At 35.5% G+C, this 19,266-nt stretch overlaps 2 pseudogenes; one reads left to right on the forward strand and one right to left on the reverse strand.

Moving 5' to 3' along the window:
* Positions 1 to 7,688, forward strand: part of LOC131409144 (olfactory receptor 10Z1-like) — a 32,295-nt pseudogene extending 24,607 nt beyond the window's left edge.
* A 5,534-nt stretch (positions 7,689 to 13,222) lies between these two features.
* On the reverse strand, positions 13,223 to 14,165 carry LOC131408840 (olfactory receptor 5P76-like; annotated as a pseudogene).
* Between the last annotated feature and the right edge of the window lie 5,101 nt (positions 14,166 to 19,266).

The raw sequence follows: 19,266 nt of genomic DNA on the forward strand, positions 1-19,266 counted from the left end.
TTTTACAATGGCTATATAATAAAAATTACAAAAACATAGGTATCTGAGAGCAAACTTGGTGGAAGTACTTTTACACATAATACTTTATGTAAAACTTGGTAGTATCTATGTTCATTGATGTAACACCAGGAATACTCAGAAAAAAAATGTTTTAACTTTACAAATTTAACCCATATTTGCATCATGTTGTTAGTTTATGAGTTCCTTGAATGATAGAGATCAACTAAAATTTCAGAATAATAATATTTTTCCTTCAAATATTCAATGTCAAGAAGATTGAACACATATACACACATCCCAGCATCACAGGCATGTGCTCAGCCAGCTACATGCCACGCTTTTATTCTTAACAGAAATGCTTGAAAAATGGTATATGTCAATTAACTATGCAATAGTATGCCATGCTATGAACACCATTTAATTATGTGGCTGAACTCCAAAGTCCTAGCTTCCTAATCTTTATTGAGGGCAGTGCTAGCATCTTATTAACTAGGCATGGACCCAAGATTGAATGAAAGCTTAACATTTTAAAGAAAATAGATATATATGACACAAATTCAGAGTTGGTTATCAGCGGTATTATGGCATGGAAGGAAAGTGTTTTGCAAAAACTCATTGAGCTTTGGAGCCAGACAAGCCTGGGATCAGATTCCAGCTTTGCCACTGACTGTCTATGAAATCTTAGACAATTTACATCAACTCTTCCACACTTCGTTACCTTGTTAGTTAAAATATATCTCATAGGATTCTTGGTTTGAACAAAATGATGTTTGTGTTAATACCAAGAATGGCTCACAGAGGTAAGTGGATGATCAACAAATGATTATTTCCTTAAAAGAACCAAACTTTAAGTTCTAACACAAAAAGGAGAAGCAACCATTTCTATACTAATATAGAAGGAAAATTATTATCTGTGGAAATTTGTACCTCAACAATAAGAACAAATGCCAAAGAAATGTCACTGTAAAGCAGGGTTATTTTTATAAGATTTGGGGTCTTTTGGGGTATAACCCACTGAGTACATTACCTGTTTGTGAAAATTCCACTGAAAACCCTCAAAACAGAGAAAGTTACAAGTACATATACTCAAGGAAATATGTTTTGTCTAAGAGCATCTAAACATTATTTGAATGTGCATTAGTTTTTTATTTAATGAAAACTCTTGATGGATTGCTAAAATTATTCCAACTGTTTTGGGACTCACAAGAATAAACATAGTGTAGCACATATAATTTCATTTTAAAATAGAAATCTTTAAGGGAAAAAATAAGAGCTTATATTTTTTATATAGTTCTAGATGATATCACCTTTTTTTGATTAAATGTCTTTTGAGATAATTATAGTTTCACATGAATTGTAAGAAATAATAATACAAAAATCCCTATACCCTTTACAGAGTTTTTCCAAATGGTAACATCTTGAAAAATGATAGTACAATATCATAACCAGGATCTGAAAAGTGATACAGATAGGATACAGATCTCTCATGTGACCTGTTATAGCCACAATGACTTCCTTTTTGTCTCCATTCCCTCCTTAATTTCTTCTGGTAGCCCTTAATCTGTTCTCCATTTCTATAGTTTTATCACTGAGGAATTATCACTATATTCTATTCCTCTCTGAATCTAGTAATGGTGTTTGTGCTAAAGACTATACTACCAGACATTAAAATAGCCACTCCTGCTTTCTTTCAACTAATGTTTACATGCTATATCTTTTCCCATTTTGTAACTCTCCAACAGTTGTAATCATCATATTTGAAATGAATTTCTTGTAGATAGCATAGAGGAGTCATGTTTTTTAATCCACCCTGCTAGTGAGGCCTCAGTTAGAAATAAGGAACATATCTTTGGAAACTGGAAAAAAAGTGATCTGTGTTATAAGTGGCAAGAGGCCTAGCTGAATTGTGTCCTACAGTTATGTGGAAAGCAGAACTTGTAAGTGATCAATTTGGACATTTACCTGAGAAGATTTACAAGCAAAATGCTGAACGTGCAAACTGGTTTCTTCTTACTGGTTTTAGTAAAATGTGAGAAGACACAGATAATTTAAAAAAGAATAGTTAAGGAAATGGAGCCAGGACTTGATGATTTGGGAAATTCTCGGCATACCTAGATTACAAAAGCTGTTAAAATTGTGATAGTCACTGTTCAGAAAGTATGCACTAGAGAGAAAAAAAAGGCGTGGTAGAAAAATTCCTTGCTAGTGCTGAAGAGTTTAAGTATGCGACTCATGAATTCCTCAACTATCACAGAAGAAGTCAGGAATAGAGATGGGACTATCCAGGAAATATTTGTAGAGAAATCTCTTGTCTATTAGTATGAATACCATAACATAGGGGACACAATAGTTTTTTTTAAATGATATACCGTCATTTTTTAAATGATATACCATTGTGACTTACACTAAAAGAGACAGAGACAAAACTACATAAAAGAAAGTTATGAAACTTAAAATTCTACAGGCAGGCAGCAGGCTGATAAAACTACTCAGTTCAAATATGTGTTATCCTTCAAGTAAAAGGAAGAATGTCTTCAACGGAAGAAACTTTGGCCCAGAAACTGAAGCCTTGGATCCAAGGTAAAGAGCCACGTGTACAGAGGCTGGAGTTGTGGTCACAGAGATCTGAGATACAGGACCATAGACAGGAGCCACTGGGCTATAGGCTGCAGCACTGAGCCACAAAGGATTATTCCTAGGCCTAGAAATCTAGTGGATTTGTGGTGCTCAATTGCAGAGTTGCTTGGAATTGGGAAACCTTTCATTCCTTTCAACAATTCAGAAAAAGAATCCCTAACTCCTAATATTCTAGTGTTGAGGGAAAGATAATACATTACAAAACTGAATATAGTGAGCAACCAATTGAAGTAAAAGTTTGGAGTAAGAGATTTTTAGGTAACTTTTGCTCTCTTCAAGTTCAAGAGAGTAATTCAAAAATCCGTGAGAGGAATAAGCAGGCATAAAATATGTATCTGTACACAAATATGTATATATCTGTATGTGTGTATATAGACAAAATGTATATATATTTATGTGTGTGTATATATGGGACTAACAACTGTCTGAAAAAAGATACTCTCATCTATAATGGTAAGATATGGATTTGCTAGAAACTTGGGGGAAATAATCTGGCAAAATTTGTTAAAATTTTAAATGCTATCCTCTAAAACTCCACTTTGAGAAATCTATCCTAGAAATAATAATAACCAGAGAATACAAACATACATATAGAAATAAGTTAATTACATGATTGTTTAAATAGTAGAAATATTGCAAAGGGTATAGTGCACATCAATAAGGGAATAGTTAAAAAAATTATGACACCTTCATTCTATGGATTCCTGTGAACCTGTCAAAACAATGAAATGGCTCTCTATGTTGAGCCTTGGAAATAATTACATGGTATATTCTTATATTTTTCCTTTCCACTATCTATAGTGAATTTTTTCATAACTTCTTGTTAATGTTTCATAACCATCTGTTCTTGTATTATGTGTGTAGTACTTTCTCCTTAATCACAAATGTATTCATTGCATTTATTGTAATATGGCTTCTTCTTATGATAGCTTTACAAATTCTATTTCTTTCAGTCTATGTTCTGTTGTCTTTTGAATTTGTTGTTATTTTTGAGTGATTCTGAAAGTCATAAAATATTTTGAGAGTACTTTTTATAAGTACATATTTGCAATTGAGATTTTCTGCTAGACTGCCCACTGAGTCTATTTCTACAACCCACATGGAAAGGCACAAAGGCAGTAGTATTGCTCTCCATTTTCAGTTAGATAGGGAAATGGGCAAGACAAATAGCCAGGCACTGTGCCTCAGCTGCTTGTCTTCTGCCTTCCCTTGACTCCACCCAAAGAACTGTTCCTGTTTGAGACATACACCCCAATCAGGGCAATCTCACCCTTTTGAAGAGATATTAGGCTATAAGCAGGGGTAAGCTAGCCTGGCTTCTCTCCTCAAAGGACCACTACTTATACACTTGTTAGTTGTCTGGAGCACCTCTAGTTTCTATCCTCTTTAATAGGAACATTCTCGGTACTTTAACAAACCCTCCGTATGATTCTGATGTACACTAAAGTTTGAGAATGGCTACCTCAGTGTTCTCAACCTTGGCTGAACGTCAGAATCACCTGGAAAAATAATATATGCTCATATCTGAATCTCATTCCTAAGATTTTGGTTTAATTGATTTGGAGTATGGCCTATACATTAGGATTAATAAAAGATCCTCAAAGGATTTTATGCACAGGTAACTATGCAAATCAGCGATTTTGTCATTTCAATTTGCATAGCTGGAAAATCACTGTGTGCAGAGTCCCTTCTGTTCTGTCTCAGATGTTTGTTTAGCGGGAATTCCTCCTGGAGTCAAAGGTCTTTAACCAACATTATCACTTCCTTAAGCAAATGCGATTTCTGAATCCCTTCTCATGATTTCATGATTCTTTTAGAGGGAAAACTGTGAGAGAATCATGATATATGTATTGGCCACCTGCTGTAATTATAATACAAAAGTCTTGAACTGATACTTGATGTAGACCATGAAGAAATTTGATAGATGGGAGAAGTTGTTTTTTCTATTCATTTATTCATTTAGCAGATATTTATTGAACATTAAGATGTCCAGAATCCATTTAACAAGGTGCAACTCCCTACACAAGCACAAAACCAAATAAAATCACACTGAAATCGGTAAGAAGAACAATTTCACTTTCTCCACATTGGCTCCTCCCACATACGTTCACAGCTCAGGGTTGAAAAAGATCACCACAGCCCAAAACTTCTTACTCCGGGGAAACGAGAAATTGGAGTATGCATCCAACCTCCTGGACTTTCAGTGAGCTGCCTGAAAGTTCGGTTTCTGTCTTGCTTCATCCGCAGCACTGATGGAACTAGCATAGCTTGATGGGAACAGCTAAGAACAAAGTACAGGAGCAGTCTGCTGGCTACACTTGACATAGCTCTGTAAGATTGAGAGAAGGTGTAGAGGCTGGAAAGAGAGAAGCAGAGTTTGCCTCCACATCCTAGCCTTTCACTGTGCACCCAGAATGACTATTTTCTGTCTCTTCTGACCTGCAGCATTGAAAGAGCCAGAATATTTTGGCGGGGACAGCGAAGAGCAAGGAGAAGTTGTGGGATAATTGATGTACCTGACATAGCTCTGCTAGATTAGGGTAAGGCAAAGAAATTGAAAGTTCTTTCCCATGAGACAGGAGAGAAATGAAGCATACACACAACGTCCTGACCTGTGGTACTGCATAAGGTAGCAGAAGAGACCAGACAAGAAATATCCATAAAAAAGGTTTGAGAGCCTTCCAGAATCTCCACCCAGGCAGAGTGGGAAAAGTCTTTCCCTGTCAAAGCCAATCCACACAGACTGGAAGAGGAAGCTGTTTCTTAAATTCACAGACACCAACAAAGCTACAAGGAACATGAAAAATCAGAGAAACATGACGCAAGCAAAGAAACAAAATACATCACCAGTAATTGACCCTAAAAAAATGGAGATCTGTGTACTGCCTGACAAAATAATCACCTTAAAGAGGATGAAGGAATTCTAAGAGTTTGAACACTGAAAGACAATATAATGAAATCAGAAAAAAACATATTTAAAAATGAGAGTATCAACAGAGATATAGAAAATATAAAATGGAAGCAAACAGAAATGCTGAAGCAGAAGAATACAATAACAATTTAAAAATTCACTAGAGGGGTTCAACAGCAGACTAATCAACCTGAAGAAAGAATCAGTGAAATAAAAGTCAGGTCATTTGAAATTATCCATTCAAGGAGCAAAAATGAACAAGATAAAAAAGAGTGAAGAAAGCCTAAGGGACTCGTGGGACACCAGAATGGGAATCAATATATGCAATATGAGAGTTGAAGAAGCAGAAGAGAAAGAGAAGGTGGCAGAAAGATTAATTATATATTAATGGCCAAAAAAATCCAATTCTGGGAAGGAAATTAAACACCCAGATTCACGAAGCCCAAAAGATTTCCAAATATGAAACAACCCCAAAAATCTACAGCAAAACACATTACAATCAGATTGTAAATGTCAAAGGCTAAGAGAGAATTTTGAAAGCAGTAAGAGAAAAGCAACTCATAACATACAATGGAGTGGCCCTAAACCTGTCAGCAGATTTTGATGCAGAAATCTCACATGCAAGAAGGGAGTGGGATGATATAGTCAAAGTGCTGAAAGAAATAAAACTGTCACCAAGAATACTATACCAGGCAAACTGTCCTCAAAAAATGAAGGAGAAATAAAGCCTTTCCAGAGAAACAAAAGCAGTGGGAATTCATCACCACTATATCTACCTTCCAAGAAATGCTAAAGGGAGTTCTTAAAGTTGAAACAGAGGGACACTAAAGAGCAACTCAAAAGGATATGAAAGTATAAAACTCACTGGTAAAGACAAATATATAGACAAATAAGGAATACTGTTGTACTGTAATGGTGGTATATTAATCACTTTTTATTATAGTATAATAGTTAAAAAACAAAATTATTAAAAATAACTATAAGTAAAAAGTATATTAATGGATATATAATATAAAAATACATAAATTGTAACATCAGTAACATAAAGTGTTGAGAAAAGAATTTGAAGTATAGAGTGTTTTATACAATTGAAATTAAGTTTGTAGGAGCTTAAAGTAGGTTGTTATAACTATAAGATTTTTGTGTGTAAACCTCATAGCAACCACAAAAAAAACACCTAGAGAAAATACATGAAAAATAAAGACAATGGAATCATAGCATTTCAGTACAAAAATCAACAAACCCCAAAAGAAGTCAGTAAAAAAGGAAAAGACGGACAAAAGAAGTATAAGGCACATAACAATTAACAAAATGGAAATAGTAAGTCTTTACATATCAACAGTTACTTTAAACAAAAATGGATTAAATCCTCCCAATCAAAAGACATAAGAGTAGCTGAATGAAATAAGAAGCAAGATTGAGCAGAAAGCTGTTTACGAGAGACACACTTTAGATGTGTCTAAAACATCTAGATGTGTCTAAAACATCTAGATGTTTTAGATGGACAAACATAGGCAGAAAGTCAAAGGATTAAAAAAGATATTACATGAAACAGTAGCCAAAAGAAGCCAGGGGTGGCCATATTTATCAGATACAACAGACTTTAACTCAAAAACTGTCACAAGAGATAAAGAAAGACATTTTATAGTGATAAAAGGATCAATCCATTAGAAAGATATAACAATTTTAGATATATATGCACCCAACATAAGAGCACTTAAATAAATATAGCAAACATTGGCATAAGAAAAGGGAGAAATAGACATCAATACAATAATAGTAGGAGACTTGCATACCCTACTTTCAATAATGAATAGGACATCAAAACAGAAAATCAATAAGAAAACAGCAGTCTTGAACAACACTATAGACCAAATGGACCTGACACACATGTATAGAACATTCCACCCAATAGCAGTCCCCTTCTGCAAAGGGGAAGTATAAAGCCTTCTCGACTTGCTCCTCCCACCTCACTGTAGTGTGCATCCACTATGGATTTGCTTGCTTTGTTTATTTGAGGCCCAAGGACAGTGACTCATTCCGTGAAGATATGCTGATGGCTGTGACTTATACAGTTCTGACACATCTGCTTAATCCCATCGTTTACAGTCTAACAAACAAGAAAATGCAGAAGCCCTAAGGAGGGTAGTAGACATTTCAAATAGGTTTATCCCCGGGATGGTAAAAAAAAACTGTGAACATTTAAAACATTTACACAATGTAAATAAATAAAAGCAGAATACTTTCAATAAAAATCATCATTCTGAGTACAAAGCAACTAAAGAATTATCTAATTACCAGATATGTCCTGGCATCGCTTATTTTCTAGTACAAACAGGATACAGTTTTAAAATGATTTTACTATGTGTGTGTGCATACATGTATATATATATATATATATATATATATATATATACACAAATATGCAAGCAGAAAACGAATCAAAACATGTTTCGGAACACACTGTTTTCGTGACAGTGGTTTGATCAATCTTTCTGTTTACACATTGTAGTATTAATGTCAATTACCAGAACTTCTTCACCGGTCCTATATCTTAAATATTTTTTCACATTTTTTTCTAAAGATTTTTAGTTCTACATTTTATATTTAAGCCTATGATCTCTTTTGACTTAATTCTTGTATGACATGTGAAGTTTAGGTTGCGGTGCTTCTGTCCTCCATGGATGTCCAATTGCTCCAGCACCATTAGCTGAAAAGCCTTCCATCTTTCAGTGGATTGTTTTTGCGCCTTTGGAAAAAATCAGTTGGGCATCCTCGTGTGGGTCTTTCTCTGGGTTTTCTAGTCAGCTTCGTTGATCTCTGTGTCTGTTCTTCCACCAGCACCACGCTGTCCTGAGGACTGTAGCTATATAGTAAGACTATATAGTAAGCATAATATAATACTATATAAGTATACTTATATTAAATGATCTTTAGTATCAGGTAGCCTTAATATCAGGTCCCACTTTGTTCTTCTCTTTCAAGAGTGTTTTATATATTCTAGGACCTTTCCTCTTTAGTAATGTAAGCATGTAGTGATGTAAATTTCTCTCTCAGCACTGCTTTACCTGAATCTCACATGTTTTCATATGCGGCCTTTTAAAATTTTCATTCTGTTCTGCATATTTTTTAAGTACTAGAGTTCCAGGTCTTCTTTTTATCATTTATTTTCTGAATAGAGAACTTCTTTTAGCCATTACTTAAAGAGATTTGTTGGGAACAAATTCTCTTAGCTTTCCTTCATCTAAAATGTCCTTATTTCTCCTTTATTCCTAAGGCTATCTTGCTAGATGTAGAATTTACATATCAAAATTCTTTGCTTTTAGGACTTGAAAAATATTGTGCCATTTCCCTCTGGCCTTCCTGGCTTCATGAGAAACCTATTGTCTTTCGTATTGCTTTTGTCAATAAGTAATGATTCCTTTCTCTCGAGGACTTTCCAGATTTTTCTTTTCTTTCTTTTTTCACTTCAGTGATTGTATTTTCAGTTCTAGAATTCTCACTTGATTATCTTTTGTAACTTCTATTTCTTGCCAATAGTTTCTATTTTTTTTATTTGTGTCAAAAAATTTAATGAAGCTTGTTGAAGCATCTGTGTGATGGCTGCTTTAAAACCATTGTCACATTATTTCAGCATCCTATTCATCTTGGTGTTGGCATATTATCCTTTCTCATTGAAAGTGTAATTTTTTCTGATTCTTGATATGACAAGTGATTTGTGATTGTATCACAGACATTTAGGATATTATATTACGAGACTCTGGGTCATATTCAATCTTTTTTTGCAAGGAAGTTCCCCTGCTGAGTTGTCTCTGCAGCGCCAGGCAACTATGGATGCTGACCTTCCTGCTGAGCACTACTGACACAACTCTGGCAAAAAGGGAGTGCTGACCCACACTGCCTCCTTGCAGATGAGTGAGACGGAAGTTCAGCTCCCCCCTCCGCCCTGTTGTTTCCCTCCCAGTGATAGTATGACCATGACTTGCATGTCTCCATGCCTCCAAGAAAGCTCACCTCCTTGTTGGGTCCCAATGCCACTACGGAAGTGCATTGGAGAGAGCTGGTTCACGCTGCTTCATTGTTGTTCAGGGCAGAGGTGTATGCTTAGCCCCTCACTGGTCCACTTACAGGGGGCTGAGGGAGAATGCTACCTGGGGGAGCAGAGTACCATCTAGCCCCTTCTCATACTCCCTCAAGTCTCATTGCTGCCAGATGGCAGTGGAGGCTCGTTTACGCACTGATCTCCACTGACACTACAGGGCAGGAGAACTGGAGGGGAGGTGGGGTGAAGATCAGCTCCCTACTCAGCCCCACTGAAGCCTAGGAGTGAGAAGCATGCACAGTTTTTCCACTGGTGTTTGTCTGGCAGGTATTGACAAAATGTTTTCTGTTCTCTTAAGTCCACCCTTTTCCCAGTTCTTTGGCTAGAGGGAACAGGCTTTTCTTAGAGCTCTTTTGGTCTTTGCCTCTTGGCTGTTTTGGTTTGGAGGCTTCTGCAGAACCCTGTCCAGGATATATGGAAGCAATAGGGAAACCCAGGGACACACCACTATGTGGTTCCTCCGGTCCCTAAGGCCCTAGGAGTCTCTCTTCTTCCTCCTCTCAGAGTCTTCCTATGCTTGTTTGTTGTGTCCCATCTGGGGGTATTTTTGGTAATAATAAGGAGGAACTAGTGGAATAGAGCTACTTCATCTTCACTGGAACCACAAGTCTATGCCCTCAAACATTTCAAGATATTTATCCACCTTCTTACTTGTTTTGTGCCGGAAACTTAGTCTATTACAAATTAGTCTGACATATCCAGTTATAGATGTCTCCATATTTACTTTGAACAGAAATGGTTGGCTAGAATGGAATGTGTCAGAGACAAATGAAAATCCTCTAGTGGTGAAGTATTCTAGAAAGCCCCTCCCTTTGGCCCTCCACAGAGACCATATGCGTAAAAGAAGTCAAAGTATTAAGACCATATTTGTGACTTTGAGTTTTTGCTTAACGTGTGTGTGCCTCAGTTACATCCTTTGTAAAATACAAATAACAAGACTCTTTATAGGCTTATTCTGAGAATTAATTTGGTCAATATTTGTAAATCACTGGGAACGATACTTGGAATGTAATGAGTAATTGCATATTATAGTTCCTATTGCTAATGCTCTTACTACTGCTACTAGTATTATTACTAACATTGTGCTTCTGGATCTTCTAACTCTCCAACCATGCAGACAAATAAGAGAGATATAATTCAGCAGAGGGTGATTATGTGCCTTTTACTGAACTAGGCTAGGATTCTAGTTGCCAAGCTGAGTGAAACAGTGTCGAGGCAGCGTCATAATTGTGGTGAAGCATGGGTTTGTGTCAAAGCCTGTCACAGTTGTAGCAGGATCTGACAAAAACATTCAATCACTTGAATCAGTCTGACACTCAACAGATTCAAAGTCAGCACACTCAGTGGTTCAGGTCAGAGCAAAACCTTCATTCAGCCATCCATTTATTTATTAGTTTTCTTTCATTCGTTTCAAATATTCATTTATGTTTACTATGTTCCAGGAACTGTGTGAAAATTAGACTCATGGGGGAACGATGAAAGACATGGTAGCTGTCCAGCATTTTGGAGAAAACAAATACGAATTCTGTAACTACAAGCACACTGAGTATTCCAAAGAAAATACTCAGAGTTCTATGGGGAGATAACAGGTGTACTTAATTTGGTCCCAAAATTCAAGAAGGCTTCCAAGAGGATGAGAAACAAGGTTTAGGCGGGTACCTATAACACAAGAAGGCATTACCTAGGTGAGGAGAAAAATGCATCCAGGTAGAGGTAGTGCATGTCAGAGAGTTCTGAGGTGGCAAAGAAGATGGACGTGTTTGATCATTTAAAAGAAGACCAATAATTGATTGCTAGAGTTTGAGTGTTTAGGGACTGAGGGAAAAGTGGTGAGAGAGAGAAATAAAACAAGGGCCATGTTCAAGACTTTGTAAGCCGTGTTAAGAATCGTTGCCTTTATTCTAAGATTTTTGGGGGCATATTAACAAAGAACCTAATCTATTGAGATTTATGAGTATGGTTGGTGTGTGGAGAATGAATTAGAAAAGAGTAAGAGAATGAATATGAAAATTGGTTGGGATTCTATTGGTCAGGATTCTCCAGAGAAACAGGACGAATAAGATATATTCTTTTTAGAAGGAATTTCTCAGACAATAGTGGGTGCTGGTAATTCCAAAATCCACAGGGTAGTCCAGCAGACCAGAAATTCCAGTAAAAGTTGAGGTTGCAGACTTGAGTCCAAAGACAGCCAGGAGAGACATCTCTGGTTTTCAGAGGGCTTCAGTTTTTTTCCTTAAGGCTTTCAACTGATGGAGGAGGACCACCCACATTAAGGAGGATAATCTGCTTTACTCAAAGTCTACTGATTTAAATGTTAATCATTTCTTAAAAAATACCTTTATAGCAACATCTAGACTGGTATTTGATCTAACAACTGCATACCATAGCCCAGCAAAGTTGACACAAAAAGTTAGCTATCACGGGAGTACTATTGTAAAATAAATGTATGAGCTGGTACCTTGAAATAGCAGTACTGACAATGAAAATGAAGAGAAGTAGGAAATAAATTTTGGCCTCAGACTGTACAACTTTGTGAACAAACGCAGGCAGGTGGAAGAGGGAAAAGAAATCAGTTTCTCTCAGATTTCTGAATCAATAAATTGACTGAATGATGATGCCTCTTCTGGGTTACAGGAATTAGAGGGGAGCCCATTGAGGATGGAAAGAGATAATTACTTTAGTTTTAGACAGTTTGTGCTTGAGATTCAATAGACAAAAGTATTTTTGTCTCAAAAAATAAAGAAAGAACAGAGAATGAAAAATAAATGTGGTAGTCGTCAGGATACAGAGGTAAATTAAGCTTCACAGGGGAAATACAATACAGTTCCCTCAATCTTCCTTAACATGATTAGAGTCTGACCATGAGCAAGTCACTCCAAGAGTTTGCTCCACCCAGTCCCTGAGGAGTTCAGGAACCCAGCTCATTCCCACAGGGAGGTCACCTGATGTGACCTGACAAAAGAATTCACAGGTATGTCAGGGGCATCTCATCCTATTCTTTCCTGGGGTCCCCTATAACTAGGCTGGAACTTGTGGCCAAGAACACAGCTCAGAATTTATGGGTCCAAAAAAGCCCATTGCCAGCAGATGACCTTCCTGCAAGAAGAATGTCTGCAGTTGTTCTACTGTCTAGTTCCACTCTGTAATTTCCCCTCAGAATGTACTCAATCCTAACTGTAATTATCACACTCATTTCAGGATAAGCTGAAGTTTAAAAAGAATACAGTCTTAAAGGTTTGGAGGTACAATAACTATAACTTACAGCAGAGAACAACTTTTGAAAAGATATGGATAAAATTTTAGAAGAATTTTCAGCAGATTCAGTATTGTTTCATGTTAACCAATTTGTGCTACTAATTATAAATTTAATTTAATTTTATTAAAGGTTACACACTATAGGCTTCTGATTTACAATTTGATATTTGGAAATCCACCCCCTACCTTTACTAAAAAGCTCCACACTGGCTATTGACATAAGGACTGAAATATTGAGACCACAGACACTCAATTTCCTTTTATAATTATATTCCTGGTATATTATTATATCTAATCCTTCAAAATAACAGACTTCACTAAGAAAATATTTTTTGGGAAATCTCTCTTTTCAGAGCCTCCTTAATCTCATTGTTCCTTACGCTGTAGATGAGAGAGTTCAACATGGGGATCACCACCATGTAGAACACGGACACCACTTTGTTGTGGTCAGTTGAGTAGTAGGATTTGGGCATCACGTAAATGAATGTGATGGTCCCATTGTACAGAGTGACCGCTGTGAGGTGTGAGGCGCAGGTGGATAAGGCCTGTGGCGCCCCTCAGTGGAGTGTATCTTCAGGATGGTGATGAGGATGTAGATGTAGGAGACGGCTATGACAAACACTGTGGCCCCAATGATGGAACCAGCGATAAATGAGGGAACAACTGCAGGGATGCTGACATCAGAACAGGAGAGTTCAACTAAAGGAGCAAAATCACAGAAAAAATGATTGACTCGATTTGGTCCGTAGAAGACTAAAGAAAAGACACAAAAAGCAAAAGAGCAAGCATTGACAAAACCACCTATGTAAGTCACCACAAGTAATTGAACACAGACTTGTGTGGACATTTTGGTGGAATAAAGCAGTGGGCTGCAGATTGCCACAAAGCTATCATATGCCATAACAGCCAGAAGGAAGCATTCATTTGAGCCAAAGGCAGCAACAAAACCAAGCTGAATGCCACATCCATAATAGGAGATGATATTTCCCTCCACCAGGAAGTTTACAAGCATGATGGTGTGACGGAAGATGATAAACCCATGTCAGCAAAAGCCAAGTGGCTCAGGAAGAAATACATAGGATGATGGAGCTGAGAAGAGGTTCTGATAAGAATGATTGTGCTGATATTGCCGAATATGGTCACCAGATAGATACACAGGATGATCATGAAGAGAATGACTCGAAGGATTGGGTCATCAGTTGAGCCCAATAAAATGAACCCTATCACTTCAGTGTGATTCCCATCCCACAGGGCATCCATGACACAACGTAGCTGCTACCAAAATGAACCTGTGATGAAACATTACATTAAAGAAATTTTTAATTTGATGGTTTCACTTCCATTAATACACATAGAGGTTACTAAAACAAATAAATTATTGAAGCTAAGTTTGGATTTTTTTTTACTTCAGAGTCCAGAGTTTATGTATTTCTTTCTAATTATTCTTCCATAATTTAAAAATTGTTATTAACAGAAACACTTTCCCTTTATACTATATATTTGTAAAATGTACTTTAATTGGTTTTAAAGCTAAAGATGAAAAAACATAAGCATTATGAGTTAACCAAAAGGAATGGTATGTATGACGCAAAAAGATAAAAATGTATAAACATATGATTATGCAATAGAGATTTGAGCAATAACTAATAGTTATTGAATACTTTCTAAATGATATGGGCACAGGTTGATGAACTTACATTTAGAATTCTTTTTTAATTTCCACAAAATAATATTAAGTACTTTAATTTATTTATACATGAAGAAACTGACTTTGACAATGTTAAGTAATTAATCTAAATTTACATAGCAAGTGGTGGAATCAAGAGGTGAATCCCAGGTTGTTTGAATTCAGTCAGTTCCTTTAATAAGTATGCTATACGAAATTAAATAATACTTACAATGAAGTCGAGTCTCTTGGAAATGGGTAGATCATAAGTTACCCTAACTACATTCTCACAACTATGTATAAAAGAGGTGCCTAGTAAACCACAAGCTTACAATTTCTATCAGTAAAACAAGACGATTTTTCAAAAGGAGAGATACAATTTTCCTAATAGGACGAAGAGGAAATTGAAAGTAATTTCAAATTAAGGTTATGAATGAATTCACCTATTGAAAATTTATTGTACATTTTTAATATTAACAATTAAAGTATTGTTTTGTCAAGTACTTTGAAATATCAATCTAATTACTATTCAAAACACCATATGTTTAATATCTAGGACATAATTAAAGTAAATTTAATCAAACAAATCAAATCATTTCCTAATGTAACAATGTTTTCTAATTGGAGTATTATAGGACAAAATAATATTAGTTTCAATAAAATATACAGCTGAATAAAGTTCCAGCCTAAAAAGTTAAGAAGTTTGCTGAGGGAGTGGCCGAGTTGAACTTCATCTCCAAGTTCTCTGGCTTTATATTCTTGACTTAATCCAAAGTATCTGGTTTCCTGTAAGCTAAAGCATTTGGAAAAATAAACAAAGGAAGTCTTTCCACAAGATATTTACTAACAGTAAGTCCCCAAAGCATCTCAAAGCTACTGAATTTATTAACATTGTGGCTAAGTGCCAAGTTTAGATAACATTGAAAGACCATGTGAGTTTCTGGTCTTATGGGTGGAAAAACGAGGATCGTGGTATCTTGAATTTTGCTTGTTTATACACACTAAATAGACTGTAGAAACTTAGGCTAATTCAGCTAGAGTTACTTGCTGGATGACACAGGATTACATCTAACCTGTTTCTCAAGTACGACTGTGAATACAGATACAACTTCAGAGACTAAAGTGTTCTCAAATGGTAAATGAAAATCGGTATATCAGATTAACTCACTAATGCCAAAATCTTACCTCTTGAAATAAGAATTCATTCCTCTTGCAGCAGTAAATTCAAAGTTATTGTTGTTATATAGCGGCCATGCAGTTTTATAATTGTTTGGCTTTGAGGATAAATCTCTGAAGATTCTAGAGATTCAAATGTGAATTCAAAAGTACCAGGGATCATTATCACATTCTCAAGTGAATATTGAGCAGTTCACTTCACACAAACATAACTAATCTTTAAGGGTTCTGTCAATTCTCAAGTGATCAGTTTTTTTCTAGGTGTTTATAGACTTTCATTTGATAATTATGGGGAGTATAATATAATATATCATCTCATAACTAAATATTTGTTCTAAGTTTAGTTTGATATTTTAGGTTAAAGAATTCTAAACTTCAAATATAAAAGAGTAACCTTAGCTTCATTCTTTTTACATTCATTCATTTCATCAGTGTTTTATGTGATATATGTAAGACACTCCATTATGTGCCTTAGGGAATGAGGTGGAATGCTACGTAAAATTGAATTTTTTTCTTTTTTGCAGGGAAAGATTTGCCCTGTGCTATCTGTTGCCAATATTCTTTTTTTTCCCCCAAAGCCCCAGTGCATGGTTGTATATCCTATTTGTAAGTCCTTCTAGTTCTTCTATGTGAGCCACAGACACAGCATGGCAACTGACAAATGGGTGGTGTGGTTCCATGATCAGAAAATGAACCTGGGTTGCCGAAGCAGTGAAAGTGCTGAACTTTAACCACTAGACCATCAGAGCTAGCTCTTGAATTTTAAATAACACAACTATTTAAGTTATGTGTGTATTTTTTTTCTAGCAAAAAATATAAAATGAATGAATATCTTTAAAGTTGTATAGATAGAGAATTGTGACGTAAAAAGAGTTTTGGATGACTTCCAGAACAGACTTAGTCTACATGCCTCAAAGGGATGGTTACTGGCTAGTGGCTTATTTGACTATATGGATAATGATAGAAACCGCTATCTTCAACCTGAAGACAATCTAATTGTCTTGCTAATTCTAACTATAGAAAGTCCTTTCTCATCCTCCTGATGCACCCTGGGTAGATTTTGCACTAATGATACCAGCCAAAGTTCATTCAGACCTTACTCTTTACCAAGCACTGCGCGTAACACTTTACTTACATTTTCTCCTTTAATCCTCACGATAATTTGGTGAGCTAAGTATTCTTATTATCCTAATTTTACAGATGGAAAACTTTAAAGTTAGGCTTATTCTAAGATACTTGTCCAAATGTGCTCAGCTGGTTAAATTAAATCCAGGTTTAAAATTCGATTCAGGCTGAATGTTGGAATGTGTACCCACCTCTACTGCTGTCATCTAGTCAACCTCAAGCCCTAAGTGCTAAGTGATGACCCCTGGTCCCCAACTAGTCCCTGATTCACAGTTTCCTCTCCCCATCCTCAACACTGCCTAATTCCCTAAAATTGACTAGGCCTACAGTCTGGCCCTGAGCACCAGCCCAGAACTCAGGATCTTGATTTCCTCTCATGTATGGTCATATGCTCACTTCCTGTTGATCTTACCTTCTATGTTCCTATGAAATGAGTCCACTTCTCTCCATGTCAATACTACAGTAGCCTGTCCTATTTTATTTTCCTATATGCATTCTTGGCCTTCCACACAACAACCAGACTATTTATTAAAATAATTTAATATTATTCATTTCTGGCACTATTAAGTTATTACATATTTAGTTACAATGGCTCATAAGAGAAAACAATGGTCTTTGCCTCATCCTTTACAAATCCAAGGTCCAACTCCCCATAAAAACTGCTTTTGACTCTTTACACTATTTCAGGATTGAGACACCTCAGTATCTGTAAATATTGTTTACTGAAAAAAAATCGGAATTTCTCTTTGTGTTCCTGTTATTTTTCCTATATATTTAATTTTAACATAATTGATACAAGAAAACAAAAACAGTCAGTTTTCCAAGTCTGAGAGGATCATTACAGATTTTATTTGTTGAGTTTATTATAACAAAGTCAAAACAGAAAATCAATGGGTTAAATATCAAAAAGGAGAATAAATTTTAATTCAATATTCTATTGTAAAGACAAAATAAAAATTAATCACCTCACAACTAACAGACAATAGAATGTGGTGGTAACAAATTTGGAAGTTATATAACAATAGACAGGAGAGTTAAAGCAGAATCTTACATGTAATTTTATTACAAATAAGCAATTCAACTTTATTCTAGCAAAGTAAAGAATAAATATAAATCTTACACCCTAAAAAAATATGTTTCTAGTTTTCTTTGTAAATGATCATATAAATATTTTCCAACGTTTTATTCACATCTGTATAACAAGATATGATGACTAGCTCAGTTCATTGTCATCTCAAATTCTATTAGGAAATAATTCAGTTTTTTAACCTTTCAAGTTTCCAGCTATTACTATGAGTTCTCTGGTTGTAATTTTAATATTAATCAAGGCTGTATTAAATAACTTGAAATTTAAAATTTGTTTTTCTACAGGTGATATCATTCTTTATTGATCCAGAATTTTTTATATATTCATCTCTTGACATTCTGCACACCTCTACCGTTCACATTAATACACACACACACCACTCATATATCTTCCACTCCTTCAGTGTTGTAACTATAATGCAGATAGCTCAATTAAATTTTGAAATATTCAAATAACCCAAAAGAAGGCCAGAAGGGAAAGCAAGGAAAAAAACACAACCTAACAAATGGCATCTGTGGAAAACATTCAACTAAGATCCTGAATGGTAAAAAATTAAATGCTTTTTCCCCTTAGATTTGGAAACAGGAAGACCCACTCATACCACATCCATTCAACAATTTCCTGAAAGTCCTAGGTATTGCAATAGGCAAAAGTTATAAAACAAGAATGATCAGACAGGAAGAGGTAAATTTCTCTCTGTTTGCAGATAGCACACTTGTTTACATAGAAGATTTTGAGAGATTTCTAAAACATACACAAGAGCTAAATGACAAGGTTGCAGGATATATGTCTAAAATATAAGAAATGAATTATATTTTAGATATTTGGAGAAAATGATGGAAAATGAGAAAAGAAAGCTCCATTTAAAACAGGTCAAAAAACACAAAATGCTTAGGAATAAATTCATGAAAACTCAGGAAATACCTGGCCACTAAAAATTATAGATTCTTGATGAAAGAAAATGAAGATCTAAATAAAAGGAGAGAGATACATCATGTTCATGGATTAGAAGACATAATACTATTAAAATGTCAATTCTTCAAAAATTGACTTGTATAATCAATGAAATCCCCATCAAAATTATTTTACTAACTTTTGTAGAGACTGGTAAACTAAACCTACAATTTATGTGGATAGAATACTGACCGGAATAAGGAAAACAATTTTAGAAAGGAAGAACAAAGTTGGAGTATTTGCAATATATCATTTCAAGACGTCATAAACCTGCAGTAATCAAGACAGTGTTGTATTGGTGAAATGATGGGTGTACCGTTCAAAGGAGCAGAAAAGACAGTCCAAAAATAGAT

Source organism: Diceros bicornis, chromosome 7 (genome assembly GCF_020826845.1).
Source record: "Diceros bicornis minor isolate mBicDic1 chromosome 7, mDicBic1.mat.cur, whole genome shotgun sequence".
NCBI classification, from domain to species: Eukaryota; Metazoa; Chordata; class Mammalia; order Perissodactyla; family Rhinocerotidae; genus Diceros; species Diceros bicornis.